Source organism: Myotis myotis, unplaced genomic scaffold (assembly GCF_014108235.1).
Source record: "Myotis myotis isolate mMyoMyo1 unplaced genomic scaffold, mMyoMyo1.p scaffold_m19_p_4, whole genome shotgun sequence".
Lineage (NCBI taxonomy): Eukaryota > Metazoa > Chordata > Mammalia > Chiroptera > Vespertilionidae > Myotis > Myotis myotis.
Window position 1 is genome coordinate 8606375 of NW_023416346.1, and position 13639 is coordinate 8620013.

At 48.4% G+C, this 13639-nt stretch overlaps 1 protein-coding gene across 4 annotated transcripts in view; it reads left to right on the plus strand.

The window, feature by feature from the left end:
- LOC118653645 overlaps positions 1-12256 on the plus strand; it is a 36781-nt gene extending 24525 nt beyond the window's left edge. Inside the window, exons 8-11 of one of the 4 annotated variants that reach the window (XR_004966846.1) lie at positions 628-735; positions 6793-6946; positions 9230-9286; positions 11819-12256. The gene's annotated coding sequence lies outside the window, so the exon portion shown is untranslated. The remainder of the gene's footprint in view (positions 1-627; positions 736-6792; positions 6947-9229; positions 9287-11818) is intronic. The other 3 variants (XR_004966843.1, XR_004966845.1, XR_004966844.1) reach the window with 3 other exon arrangements.
- Positions 12257-13639: the final 1383 nt, after the last annotated feature.

Consider the following 13639-nt stretch of genomic DNA (forward strand, 5'->3'; position numbering starts at 1 on the left):
CTGCACGGTACACGCCGATAAGCATCTTGAAACCTGTCAAGTGATGGTCTGGTGTGCGTCACGCGGGTCCCCATCGTGCCGGCTCTAGGGCGGAAGGTCAGCAATTCCCTGGGAACTGGGATGACTGAAGGCCACACTCTGTATGTTTTCAAGTTAGTTCCCAGGATTCTTAGACAAACATGCTGCTTATCTACCAGCTGCATTTACAGAAAGAATGTGAAAAGAATGGTGGGTGGGTTACCGCTTCCTACTGTTGCATTCCCAAGCGGCTATAATCTGAAGAATTTCCTTTACACCCGGAGGGAAAAGTAATGGAGGGGATATGCGACGGATCACCTTGGTGGGATTCATAAACTCCCATCCCCACCCAGCAGGATCAAGGGAGCAGTTGGCCATCCCTGTGGGGCCAAGCCAGGGTGGGAGAAGACACACACAACAAGTGGGTTTCATGCAGGCCTTTCTGCCAAGCTCCAGTGACCTTTAGTGTGGAAATGGCAGAACAAGTCTGGTCAGTGGAAACTACCACCGTCTTGTTCTTTGAAGTCAAATCCTGTCTTACCTGCCCTGCCCAACCCCTCCAACCCTTGCCCCTGCCATCTGTTCTGAAGACGAGTTTTGTTCCCACAGCTGCCAGGTTCTTTCCTTTGAAAATACTTTGCCTTTATGTGTGGAGTTTAAAATAATCTTCATGCTTGGGGGACCTTCTGAGTCGGAATCTGCGGTAGAACATTTGAGGTAAGAGAAAGCTGAAGCCACAATTGAGGGGGAAGTTTATAGAGGAGCATCTACGGGTGCTAATACCACTAGTCCATAAGCACAGAGGAGAGGTCCATTAGGGGCCTGGGAAGGAGAAATCCTCTCTAGTGTGTTGGCTCCTGTGAAGTGCCATTTGTTCATGGTCTCCCCTTAGTTGGAGGTAGGCAGGGGAATGGAGGTCGGAAAATAGGGATGAAAATAACAGGACAGGCAGATTAGGAAGGGCCTTGTCAGTTTTGTACCAAAGAGCAAAGCCACGCGGGGAAAAAATGACCCTGTAGATATGGCTACATAAAGTAAATTTATCCCTGCCTCTGAAAGCCACAGACATAACTAAAAGGCAAACAAGAACAACACACACACACACACACACACACACACACACACACACACACACACACAGCAACAGGAAAAGAACTTGCACCATATACGACAGCATGGCAGTCTCTTTCTATACATACAGCTGTTAAAAGAAATGCGCTCAGTATTTTCAGAACACAAACAGGTTCTGGTGTGATATGAAGGAACAAGAATTCTCACAGAATGTGGGGGGCAAGACAAATGGGTCTGTGTTCCTTGCAGTGCGCACCAAGCCTGTCGCGTGTTTACGCCTTCAATCCAGAACTGTACTTCTGAAGATCTATTCTAAACAACCCAAGGCGGTTAACATATGCATGCACCACACCATGCTTTTCATGCTCCAGGGGCGGTCTTTGAGGAAGGTACCAGTGTGCTTTCCTCATCTATATCCTCTTCACTGAATCTCCCTCCAAGTCACTATTGAGTCTTCCTCCACAAAGCAGAAGCGGCCAGTTGAAGTCACCTGCTGCATGTAAGTGACGAGAGTGCCTGCCTTTTGTCACACCTGGGCTTGTGGCTGGAAACCCTGTGCCGGCTCCACACATTACAGGGAATACTGCAGCTAGCACCAGCAGTGGTACCTGACATCTCCCACTGCCCAGCTCCGCCCTGTTGGGGGATTTATGCTGGCCACCACCCCGTGAAGCACAGGCTGTTCCCGCCCTCATCTGATACCTGTGGAAGCTGGCACACAGCCAGGGGTCTCAGGGCTCCTCGCAGAGGGCCCCAAAGTTCAGTCCGACGCTACAGATCGCACACTGCTTTGCAGGATGCCTTCCTGCCCCCAACACCAGAGGCTGATAAAAGACTCACTGGGGAAGAGGGTAAAAGAGCCGGCGAAACCTTTCAAAGCATGTAAGACATAGTTATTGCTCACCATCGAGTCCTCAGTGGAAAGGAGGAGGGGGAAGCCATGTAGGAGGTGTTTCATACATATCATCCCAGTATTAGGGAACAATTCAGTATTTACAAAGAAAAGAACCTGAAAGAAATTAATAGGTGCTCATTTCTTTTGAAAAAAAAAGTGTACTGAGAACACACTGCTTCCCCCACAGTTTTATTGAGAAAGAATTGGCACACATCACTGTGTGATTTGACGGTATACAGCAGGATGGTTTTGTTTACATATATTGTGAAGTGACTGCCAAATAGGATTAGCTAACATCCATCTTCTCCTGCTCACATAATATTGCCATAACAAGCCAATAGAGAAGAAAAGAGAACAGTTTTCTCCCTGTGGTGAGAACCTTAGGATTTATTCCCTGAACAACTTTGCTATGCATCCTACAGCAGTGTTAGCTACAGTACTCCAGTTTACATCATATCCCTCGCCCCTTTTTATCTTATAACTCAGGTTTCTACCTTTTGATCACCTTCCTCCAGTTTCCCTTTCCCCCGCCCTCCGCCTCTGGCAACCACAAGTCGGATCTCCTTTTCTGGGACTTTTCTTTTTGTAAAGATCCCACATATAAGTGAAATCATACAGGCCTTCTTTTTCTCTCAATTATTTCACTTAGCATAATGCCTTCAAAGTCCATTTATATGGTTGCAAATGGTAGGATTTATTCTTTTTAATGGCTGAATAATATTCCAGGGCTACAAACTTTTCCCACTTATCCATCAGTGGACACTTAGGTTGCTTGCATACCTTGGCTATTGTAAAACACACTCCTATGAACATGAGGGTGCAGATATCTTCTTGAGCTTGTGTTTCCTTTTTTTTCCTTTGTTTTTCTGCATATATTCCCAGAAGCAGAACTGCTGGGTAATACGATACTTCTATTTTTAATATTAGGGGGACCCTGCATAATGTTTTCCATAGTGGCCCGAGCATTTAAATTCCCACCAACAATGTATAAGGGTTCCCTATGATGCACATCCACACTAGCGGTGTTTTGTTCCTTCTTATTTAAAAAAATATTAACATATAGTTGATGTGCAATATTATGTGAGTCTCAGGTGTACAACATAGTTATTCGATATTTATATGCCTTAAGAAGAAATCACCACAGAAAAAGCCAAGACTGATCTTTCTTTACTAGGCTTACCTTCTTGCCTTTTGGATGGCAGACACATTAACAGGCATGAAGTGACATTTCATTGTGGTTTTGATTTGCATTTCCCTAATGGCTACAGATCTTGAGCATTTTTTCATGTATCTGTTGGCCTCTCTTACAGCTTTTTGGATAAAAGTCTATTCGGGTCCTAAGCTGACTTTTAAAACTGGGTTACTTGGATTTTTGCTAATACTCCTGTGAGCTCTTTCTATAGTCTGCATATTAATCCCTTGTCACATATGTGGTTTGCAAAGATTTGTTACCATGCCTGAGGTGGTCGTTTCACTTGGTAGATGGTTTCTCTTGCAGTGGGCACTTATTTCTTGACCTCTTGAAAATACTGGCGTGAGCACAAACAAAGCAAAAATATAGCTCTGGTCTTTGGGAAAATTACAGGTCAGGTGGTCCTTTCTGCTTTTTATGTCAGCCTCTTTTTTTTTAATATATTTTATTGATTTTTTACAGAGAGGAAGGGAGAGAGATAGAGAGTTAGAAACATCGATCAGCCGCCTCCTGCACACCCCCCACTGGGGATGTGCCTGCAGCCCAGGTACATGCCCTTGACCAGAATTGAACCGGGGACCTTTCAGTCCACAGGCCGATGCTCTATCCACTCAGCCAAACCGGTTTCGGCCTATGTCAGCCTTTAGATATAACTTTTAGTCTTTTAGACTACGTGTACTTTTAGGAAGAGAAATGAATTTTAAAATGTTAAAGTCTTTTCAGATGATTTCTCCTAAAGGTAACTAATGTGAAAAATCTCAGTTTAATAAAAGATGTTGCCCTAACCAGTTTGGCTCAGTGGATAGAGCGTCAGCCTGCGGACTGAAGGGTCCCGGGTTCGATTCCAGTCTAGGGCATGTACCTTGGTTGTGGGCACATCCCCAGTAAGGAGTGTGCAGAGGCAGCTGATTGATGTTTCTAACTGTCTATCCCTCTCCCTTCCTCTCTGTAAAAAATCAATAAAATATATTTTAAAAAAAAAGATGTTGAATTGACAAAGCAATATGAGTTTTATACGAAGCACCTTAATGTATGAAAAGTCTCTAAGAAAATGCATCACTAAGTATTGTTCATGGTCATTGATGGGTGATGGGACTGTGGTTTAGGTGACTATATTTCATCGGTCCTCCAAATTTCTACAGTGAGGTTTGACTGACTAATGGATCTAAAGAACATAATGATAAAGGGTCAAAACAACTGGGGGAAACCACTGAGGCCCATTCAGGGAAGGAGAAATGAAAATTGAGGAACCAGGGGGCACAACGTTTCCACTAGAGATACCTCCTAAGGTAGCAAGTAGCCCCAAGATCCCTGAGGCCAGCTAATCTCAGAGGCCGAGCTCCATTATTTGCGGAAAGATGTGTCCTACCATCGTGCCCCACCGTTTTTTTTTTAAGAAGGAAGGGCGGGGGAAGAGGCGAGCAGTTGTGGTGCGTGGAGCAACACTGCCCCCTCCCGCCCAGAGAAACGGAACGCCATCATCACACAACAAAAGACTCCTTGCCGCGAGTCGGGGGTCTGCGGCTGAACACGAGTACGACCGCGGAAGCATCACGGAGGGGCGGGACCGCGAAGACAGCATAGAAAGTCGCAGAGCCCTCGGAGAGGTTTCAGCGAAAGGGCCCCAGGAAAGGCATTTCCACAGTCCCGCCCTCGGAACCCAGCAACACTGGCAGGAAGTCCTGGCACCCGAGCAGGAAGTTCCTGGAGAGACGCTGCGCACTGATTGGCCAAGTCTGCACTGGCGCACTGATTGGCCGGTTCTGCGCATGCGCACCCGATCCCGGTGAGGCGCCTGCCAGTCCCCCAGCCTGCGGGTCCTGGAGATTGTCCTGCAGACCGTGTTGGGACCTCGGGCTGAGGAGCCCGATCTGCGATGTCCACCCGGGTGCTATCACCCGACTGCTGCAGCCGCCCCGCCGCCACACGGCAGGACCCTTACCCGTGCCCTCGCCGTCCTGCTCCTGTTCCCACTGTCCCTAGCCATGAACGAGCTCTGCTAACCTCGGGTCCAGGAGCCTGACTTGGTCAACCTGAACGCGCTCCAGGAGGGCTACTGCCCCTCCTCACGTGTCCACCTCCCCACGGCCATGCCCTGGACGTCAGGAAACCCGGCGCCGCTCCGTGAGGTCCCTTCCAGCTCCGCTCCGGTCACTTCTGAGCACCTGCCCTGGTCAACCAGCTTTCTACTCCAATGCCTCTGCTTGGAGAGCCCTCAACCCTTAGGGGCGTCCGGTGCGGAGGCCACAGCCCTCCTCGCCGTCCACCGACTTGAAGGCTGTCTCAGCGGAGGCATTAGAGGAAGGGGGCTGGACAGACGGGACATGCTTTTGAGGTGAGGGAAGTGGAGAATGCGAGAAAAGGATATGGTCGAGTGGCGCGGGGCTCCCTGCAGCCCAGGCGTGACCTTGGGCTGGGGGGCAGTGGGGGCATACAGGACGTGGAGGAAGTGAAGAATGACCCTGAGAATTTCTAGACTGAATGTTGACCTAGTGCAGCTCATGGGCCGAGAGGTCACTTGCAGGCTTCCAAGGAGTGATGAGCAAGGGGGAACATTTCACAGAACATGTTTGTTCCAAGACTAGGGAGGGGGAGGAGAGGCCAGGAGGAGGATAAAGAGGAGATTGGTACCTATGCCACTGGTGGGCGGCTTGGCTTCTCGGACAAGTTCTGGACATCACAGGTCCTATCCTATAAACTGATAGGTTGCAGCTAGATCGGAGAGGAAACCTCAGGACTCAATACTGGCAGCGACCTCACTGGCTCCCAGAGCGCATGCCCAGAACCAGCCAATCTGAGCACAGCACCAGCTTATGGACACAGCTGTTCAAATATAACTGAACTTGAGCCAATTGTTTTGGTTCCCAGAGCAAGACTACAGAAATGGCATTGCTGAGGCCTTTTGAGCAGGTTCTTTTTCATTTAGTGATATTCATCATCATATCTCTTCACCTTAATCTGGCTTGGAAAGTCCACTCAGAAGACGATTTTCCCTACAGTTTGTGGCTTTCCGTTTCTCTTGACAGTAGAGGGCAGTAGTGCATCATGTTCCAAGCCAGGCCGCCTCTCCCCCGCCCTTCCTGCTTGAAAAAACTGGCCTGAGTCTTTCCCATAATTGGTAGAAAGTTTCTAGGCCTCAGCAGCTTCAGCTGCCTTAGCAGCCACCTTCACTAAATTGCTCCTTCTGGGGGTTCAGAGGTAAAAACTTCTAATCTACAGACTGGAACACTTAGCCTTTCAAATCGCCTTTTCTTCCAAGCTACCTCCTAGGTTACTTGGCAACATTTACTTATGCTTCTCAGAAGGGGATCCTCATTGGCTTTCCTCAACTCATTTTGGTTTTATGGGCCTTTATGAATCTATACTTACCTTATGGCAGTCACTCAAACCTCAGTATCGAAAATTGGGGGGAGGGGAGGATGAAGAGGAGCAGATAAAATATAATAAAGTGATTCAAACAGCAGTCCCATCCTCCAATATTAACTATTAAGAATATTTTGTGATCAGATACTTAGAGATTTTTTCATCAAACACAAGATGCATTTAAATGTATTAAGGTTCATTTTTGCATCAGGACTTTACCCTCCTCTTTTAACCTCCTGTTGTTCTCAACAAGGAACACATTCCACAGTATGCCCCATTGACCAGCATAAATATGGGTCATCTTGAGTCAACGTGAGAGAAAACAAGGAAAGAGCATCTGTTCCAGTCAATGGGGCAACAAACTACAGAACCAGTAGCAGTTAGAAATGAGACATCTCAGAAGGGAGGTGAGTCAAGAAGAATATGGACCACGCACATGTTGCATCTAACCATGCTTAGCAGATTAGAAGCCAAGGCAGGGGCCTTTTCTCCCTCACGAATATTCCCGTTCAGAGGGCGGGTACTGCTGCTGAAGATCAACACAGTCAGGCAGAAGGCATAACCCAAGTGGCGGTGCAGTCAGAGGAGCACCTGTGACTCTGGGATGTCGGCACACCTTCCCCACGGGTGCTCCTGTGCCCGCCGTCCAGTCTGTCCCTGTGAGAGGCGACCTGGGGGTCCTTGCCTCCCCCTGCCTTTAACCAGGACAGCGTGTAGCCTGCCATGAACGGACCCTAAAACGGATCACAGCAAGCGGACAGGCCCAGACAGACTCACCGAGAGGAGGAGCCGATGAGGGTGTCACTGAGGGCAGCGGGGTCTCCTCCAGGCCGTCCTCGCCTCCACAGGCCATGCCGGGCTCCTTCTCCTGTAACAGCACGGGCCATCCCTGCAAGGCCGGCGTCCTGGAGCTGGGCTGCAGAAAAAGGTTTCCAGAGCCAGGAAAGGAAGCCTGGGGAAGGTGCAGAACGTCAGTATGCTTATTAGGAGAAGGCGCTGTTTTCCTCCTTATTTCCTTGGGAGGTGAATCATGCCAGTGTCCTCTCTGAGGTGAGGCCTGGGTGAGTATCGCAAGAGCTGCTGACAGGCCCAGAGCATCTCCCAAGATGTCTTGCCCAGCCGGCTGTCCTCAGAGAATCTGTTCTTTGTTTTTAAATACATTTTTGTTGATTTTAGAGAGGAAATGAGAGGGAGAGAGAGATAGAAACATAAATGATAAGAGAGAATCATTGATTGATTGGCTGCCTCCTGGCACGCCCCATAACAGGGATTGATCCAGGAACCCGGGCATGTGCCCTTGACCGGAATTGAATCCTGGGACCCTTCAGTCCCTAGGCTGATGATCTATCCATTGAGCCAAACCAGCCAGGGCCAGACAATCTATACTTCAAGGGGAGCCCTGCCCTTCTGTCCTATGCATCCCAGCCCTGAGCATAAGCACTGCCTTTTGTCCATGAATGGCAGTCATCAAACCCTCCTAGTTATGGGCAGGTCTCAGTTCTCCACTCCTGGGCAACTCGGGTGCCCATTGTCACTGGAGTGTGTTTTCCACAGAGGAGAGCCCATTGAATAATGCAAACCATCAGTTAAATATCAGAATTTAATTTAGCAGGCTTCCTGTACATGAGGTCATGTGACTTAGGAAGCATTTACATCCCCTTTCCCTCACTGGGTTCTTGCAGCTCAGAAAACCATACCCTCTACCCCCTTCTGCTTAAGGGGACAGAAAGGGTCTGAGGCCCTAGAGTCTCTCAAGGGGAAACCAGGGACTTGTCCCCAAGAAGCCACTGGGATCCTGTTGTCTCAACCCGGTGACAGAAAGGGTCAATTTGTAGGAAGGACGTGGTTCTTCCATTTTCCGTCACGGTCGGCCTCAGCCCCGCTCCCCATCGTTTGCTGTCTCAGCTCTGGTCCTCCCCTCCCCCACCCCCACGCAGGGGTGAGGAGCTGTGGGAAAACACGGACTCCTGCACAGAGACCCTGAGTGGCTAGAGTGCCCGGCTGTGCCCAGGTAGCAGCGGCAGAAATCTCAGGGACTGGACCCGGCTCCCTCACCCGAGAGCACAGGCTCACAGTTGTCTCATGGTGGCCCGAGACCTGTGGCCCTCGGTAAGATGCTGAAGACTTGAGTCATGTTTCTCCCTGCCCTTCTAACAACCCACCGTGCCCTTTGTCGGGATCTGTGGGGAGATGGATACCCACCTCCGCAGGGACCAGAACCAGAAGCGAGCTCCTCTCTACTGCCCCATGGCCCGGCCCGCTGTTCCTCAACTCAGGGACCCCAGAGCACAGCCCCATCACCAGCAGGTGTGAGTGACCCAGGCCAGTCTCATCCACATGGCCTAGCCTTACAGATGCTTTAAATCCATCCACATCCAGGGCCCAGACAAGGCAAACCTCTCCTAGCTCTCCTGGCTTCCTGGGCTTCTACGGTCCTGCAAGGAGAAATGTCTGCAGAGACATTTTGTCTGAACTTGGTGGCCATTCAAGTGCCCATGACTCCAGCTCCTGCCGTCACCCCAACCCCAAGCCCTTGCACCCACTGCCCTCATACAGGACTGCTGTCTGGTCCTCCCGTACAACTCACCTTCCCTCTTATGCCACTTTCCCCAAAACTCTTCTGTTTCCTTCCAGGATTTCCTTCTTTAGTTCACTCAATCTTGTTCTCTCCCCCTATATTACCGATGTAGGCCTTTGAATTGGGTGACCTTGCGTCTTTCAACCTGGTAGCTCTGTGTGTCACTGAGGTAAGAATGGTAGCAGGAGTGAGGATGGGGGTCTTCCTGCGACCTGGTACTGCTTGCAAACCCTGCTTCTCCCTCTTTGACTTAAAGCCTCTCCTCTGAGGTGCACCCCAACTTCCCAACACTGTTATCTATTCAGCATCCTCAGGATCCTTAGGGCTTTCTGCTACCTGCGTCTTGGGGTGTTGTCTTGTTTGGGGGGTGGTAAATAACATACCGAAAAGCAAACAGCCCTCTGCTTCTAATACCCATGTGTGGATTCCTTGGAAGCCACGTATAGGCTCTACAGGTCCCCTTTGGTTTCCTCTCCCTTCCTGCTGGGCGACAGTGCAGGAGAGGAGTGATGGTAAGTGCAGGAGCAGAGTCCCTGAGCAGGCGGAGGACACGGGATCCTGAGCACGCGTGAGGGCTGGCTGCAGGCGGGAGCAGGTATGCCCAGGCGCAGCAGGGACTGTCAGGGCAGAGACCCGGTCGGTTGGATTTGGGACCTGCGAGAAGTCACCCTCACTGCTTCTGTCTTCTCCATTGAAATGGAAGAGGGTGCTGGTGAGTGAGGTAGTGATGGAAGTTGGAGCAGGGTGACAGTGAGAGGCAACGGTCTCCTGGTGATGCATATAAGATGAACAATTCAGTGAGGTTTGTGTTTTTGTCATCAGTGCTCAGGTGCTCACATACAAGCAGGGACACAGCAGGAGAGTGTGGAGGGGGAGAAAGGAGCAAGAGAGCTTTGTTAGATGGGGAGTTTATAGGCCTAGGTCCGTGGTTGGCAAACTGAGGCTCGCGAGCCACATGCGGCTCTTTGGCCCCTTGAGTGTGGCTCTTCCACAAAATACCACGTGCGGTTGCGCATACACTGCAATCGAAACTTTGCGGCCCATGCGCAGAAGTCGGTTTTCGGCCTGGGCGAGTCTATTTTGAAGAAGTGCTGTTGATATTTGGCTCTGTTGACTAATGAGTTTGCCGACCACTGGCCTAGGCATACTGGGTAAGCAGGGGCCTACTGGGTGGTGAGGAGGGCTGTGGGATCCAAACTGAAATTCGCCACAGATTGAATGCTCTCCAACCACAGGCATTAGAGGAAGAGAGCTGGTTTACCAAGGTGTGCACAGGTGATCAGAGAGGCAATGCTTGGAAGGGACATCACAGAGCAGCGCCGGATTTCCTGATGTGCAGAGCATGTCTATGCGGAAGTGGACACAACAAGGGAAGGAGCAGTAAAACCTCTTTGAGAACGTGTCAGGGTTGACCAGGTCAGGCTCCTGGACCTTGAGGTTACCAGGAGGGTTCCCAGGAATAAGGGCTGAGCCTGTGTCAGAGGATGAACTCTGTCATGGCTAGAGACAGAGGGAGCAGGAGAAGGATGTCGAGGGGATTGGAACACAGCACCTGGGCATCATTGTTCAGTTCCCTCAGCCCAAAATTCCATCACAGTGTACAAGAAAACCTCGCGCACTGTATACATGCAGGCGGAGTACTGGCAGGGACTTCACTGGTATATCCTGCGCATGCGCACGACTGGCCAATCAGTGCTCAGCCCCTTCAGGAGCTTCCTGTTCCGGCCAAGGGACTTCCTGTCTTTGTTTCTAGGGTTCCTTGGGCGGGACTATGAAAGTGGGATTGTGGGGGCTGGTTCCCTGGAACCCCTAGGCGTCTTCTGTGCCTTTCTGCGCTGTTTCCGTAGTCCGTTTCGTGCTCAGCCACGCATCCCCAGGCTCCGCGCGGGAAAGTCGTGGAAATGGTGTTTTCATTGTGTGTGTGGTTCCGTTCCGTTTCTCTGGTCAGCAGGGGGCAGTGTTGCTCCATGCATCCGAGCTGCTCACCACTCCCCCGCCCTTCCTTCTTAGAAAAAATGGCAGGGCAATTTTTCTACACCAAATGGCGCTTTGTTTCAGAGATTGCGCAGTGGGTTCTTTACTCTTTGGGAAATAAATGACTGTTTTTCTTCCCCTGACCTATATATGGGGGAAAGTTTTTCTATGTGAGAAGTCTGAAATTTTGCTGTTTACATATTATTCTAGGATTTTTATTATTTCATAACTTATATTTACGTCTTTTATGCCTTTTGTTTGTGGTGTAAGTTGGTAGTTTGGTTTCATTTTTTGCATGGACCTGTCCACTTTTCCCAACACCCTTTGCTGAACAGACTGTCTTACTCCATTGTATGCTCTTGCCTCTTTGTCAAATACTAATTAACCATAATGCCTTGGGTCGACTTCTTGGTTCTCTGTTCTGTTCCATAATCTACATGCCCTATACATTGCCCATGGACACAGATAATAGGATGGTGAAGCCCTGGGGAGGGCAGGGCCGGTGGGAGGGGCAATGGGGAAAGAAAGGGGGGACCTCTATAATACTCTCAACAATAAAGATTGAATAAAATAGAAGGGACTGAGGAAAGCTCTTCAGATTTTTCCATGAGTTCCTCTTGTCTAAGAGGAGACAATGTAGATTAATTAAAATAAATCCCAGTTTTCCTTACTTCAAGCCCTGCCCCTTAAACTTTTTTTCTCTTCCCTGTTGTACCTTTTTTGGTAGCTCCTGTAACGCTCAAAATGTAAAAAAACAACAAGGCCTACAAAAACATGTCTCAAAGAACTCTGCTGCTGGAATGGAATTGTACCAAGTATCCAAGCAACAGGCAAGTTGAACTAATTCCCAGCCTTTCAAACCATACCTTTGGGATAGTTACAAGAAACTGAAACCTGAGCAATACCAGTCATGAACCTGTCTTCTTTCCCTATACATGGTCCTCTCATCCCCTTCCCCTGTACAACATCCATTCTGCTTCAGCTCAGAGTTACCTGGTCTTATGGAGACAAACATCAGCTGAATGAAGCCATTAACTTCTACTTGAGTCACTTTTACTAGATTTTTTCTCCCTAAGTTCTACCACTAATTTGACCCCGATTTTTATTTTTATTTTATTTTTTAAAAATATATTTTATTGATTTTTTACAGAGAGGAAGGGAGAAGGATAGAGAGTTAGAAACATCAATGAGAGAGAAACATTGATCAGCTGCCTCCTGCACACTCCCTACTGGGGATGTGCCCGCAACCAAGGTACATGCCCTTGACCAGAATTGAACCTGGGACCCTTGAGTCCGTAGGCCGACGCTCTATCCACTGAGCCAAACCGGTCAGGCAGGGCTTGACCCCGATTTTTTAAAAAATATATATTTTATTGATTTTTTACAGAGAGGAAGGGAGAGGGATAGAGAGTTAGAAACATCGATGAGAGAGAAACATTGATCAGCTGCCTCCTGCACACCCCCTACTGGCGATGTACCCGCAATCAAGATACATGCCCTTGACCGGAATCTAACCTGGGACCCTTCAGTCCGCAGGCCGATGCTCTAGCCACTGAGCCAAACCGGTTAGGGCTGACCCCGATTTTTGACCATCCAAAGCAAAGACTTCTACAGGTCCAGTTAATGAATTATAGTCACCACTGGGATGATACAAACATTTCAAGGCACCAGTGTTCCTAATCATGAGATTCCAGGGTAACTTCTTCCCTCGGTCATCATAGGGTTCATGTTAGACCCCCTGAGTACTGATCTCTCTAAGTAGCAATTTTCTTCCGTATCTGTTAAATGGGGATAATTATATTAACCTAACAGGTAAAGTTTTTGTCATAAATGACACCACATAATATACAAAGGACTTATTGGAGTGCCTAACACATAGTGTATTCTCAATACATCTCAGCAGCTAAGAGCGCAAGCTGTGGAATCATAATTTTAGGATGACTAAAGAATTTCACGCCGGCCTTCGTGGTTCAACCTATGAACCAGAAGGTCATGGTTCGATTCCTGGTCAGGGCACAGGCCAGTTTTGGGGCTCAATCCCCAGTGGAGGGAGTGCAGGAGGCAGCCTATCAATGATTCTCATCACTGATGTTTCTAGCTCTCAATTCCTCTCCCTTGTTCTCTGAAATCAATAAAAATATATTTTAATAAAAGAATTTCCCTACATTCTTAGATTAAAAACAAAGGATGTCTGTGCCAAAATAATACTACACATGCCATTAGTTAACAAGTATACAAAAAAGTTTGATTTTCTATTTTGAAAAGATATTTTGTAGAAAACTCGAGGAGCAAAAAAAAAAAAAAAAGGACTCAAATTTCTAGGAATTTTTTTTTTTTTTAGTGATGCTGCAGTCTACACACATATAAAGGAACAGTCTAGTCTTTTGAATAAGGGGGAAAAAATACTTTCGCATCAAAAGATGGAAGTTTCTCTTTCAGATAATCTTTTCATTACCATAAGAGCAGGTATAGTAACTTGGAGACCTAAGCTTTGAGTTTATTTTTAGTGTGTGGTACTTCTGAGGATGGCCCAGTCTATTCATATTTA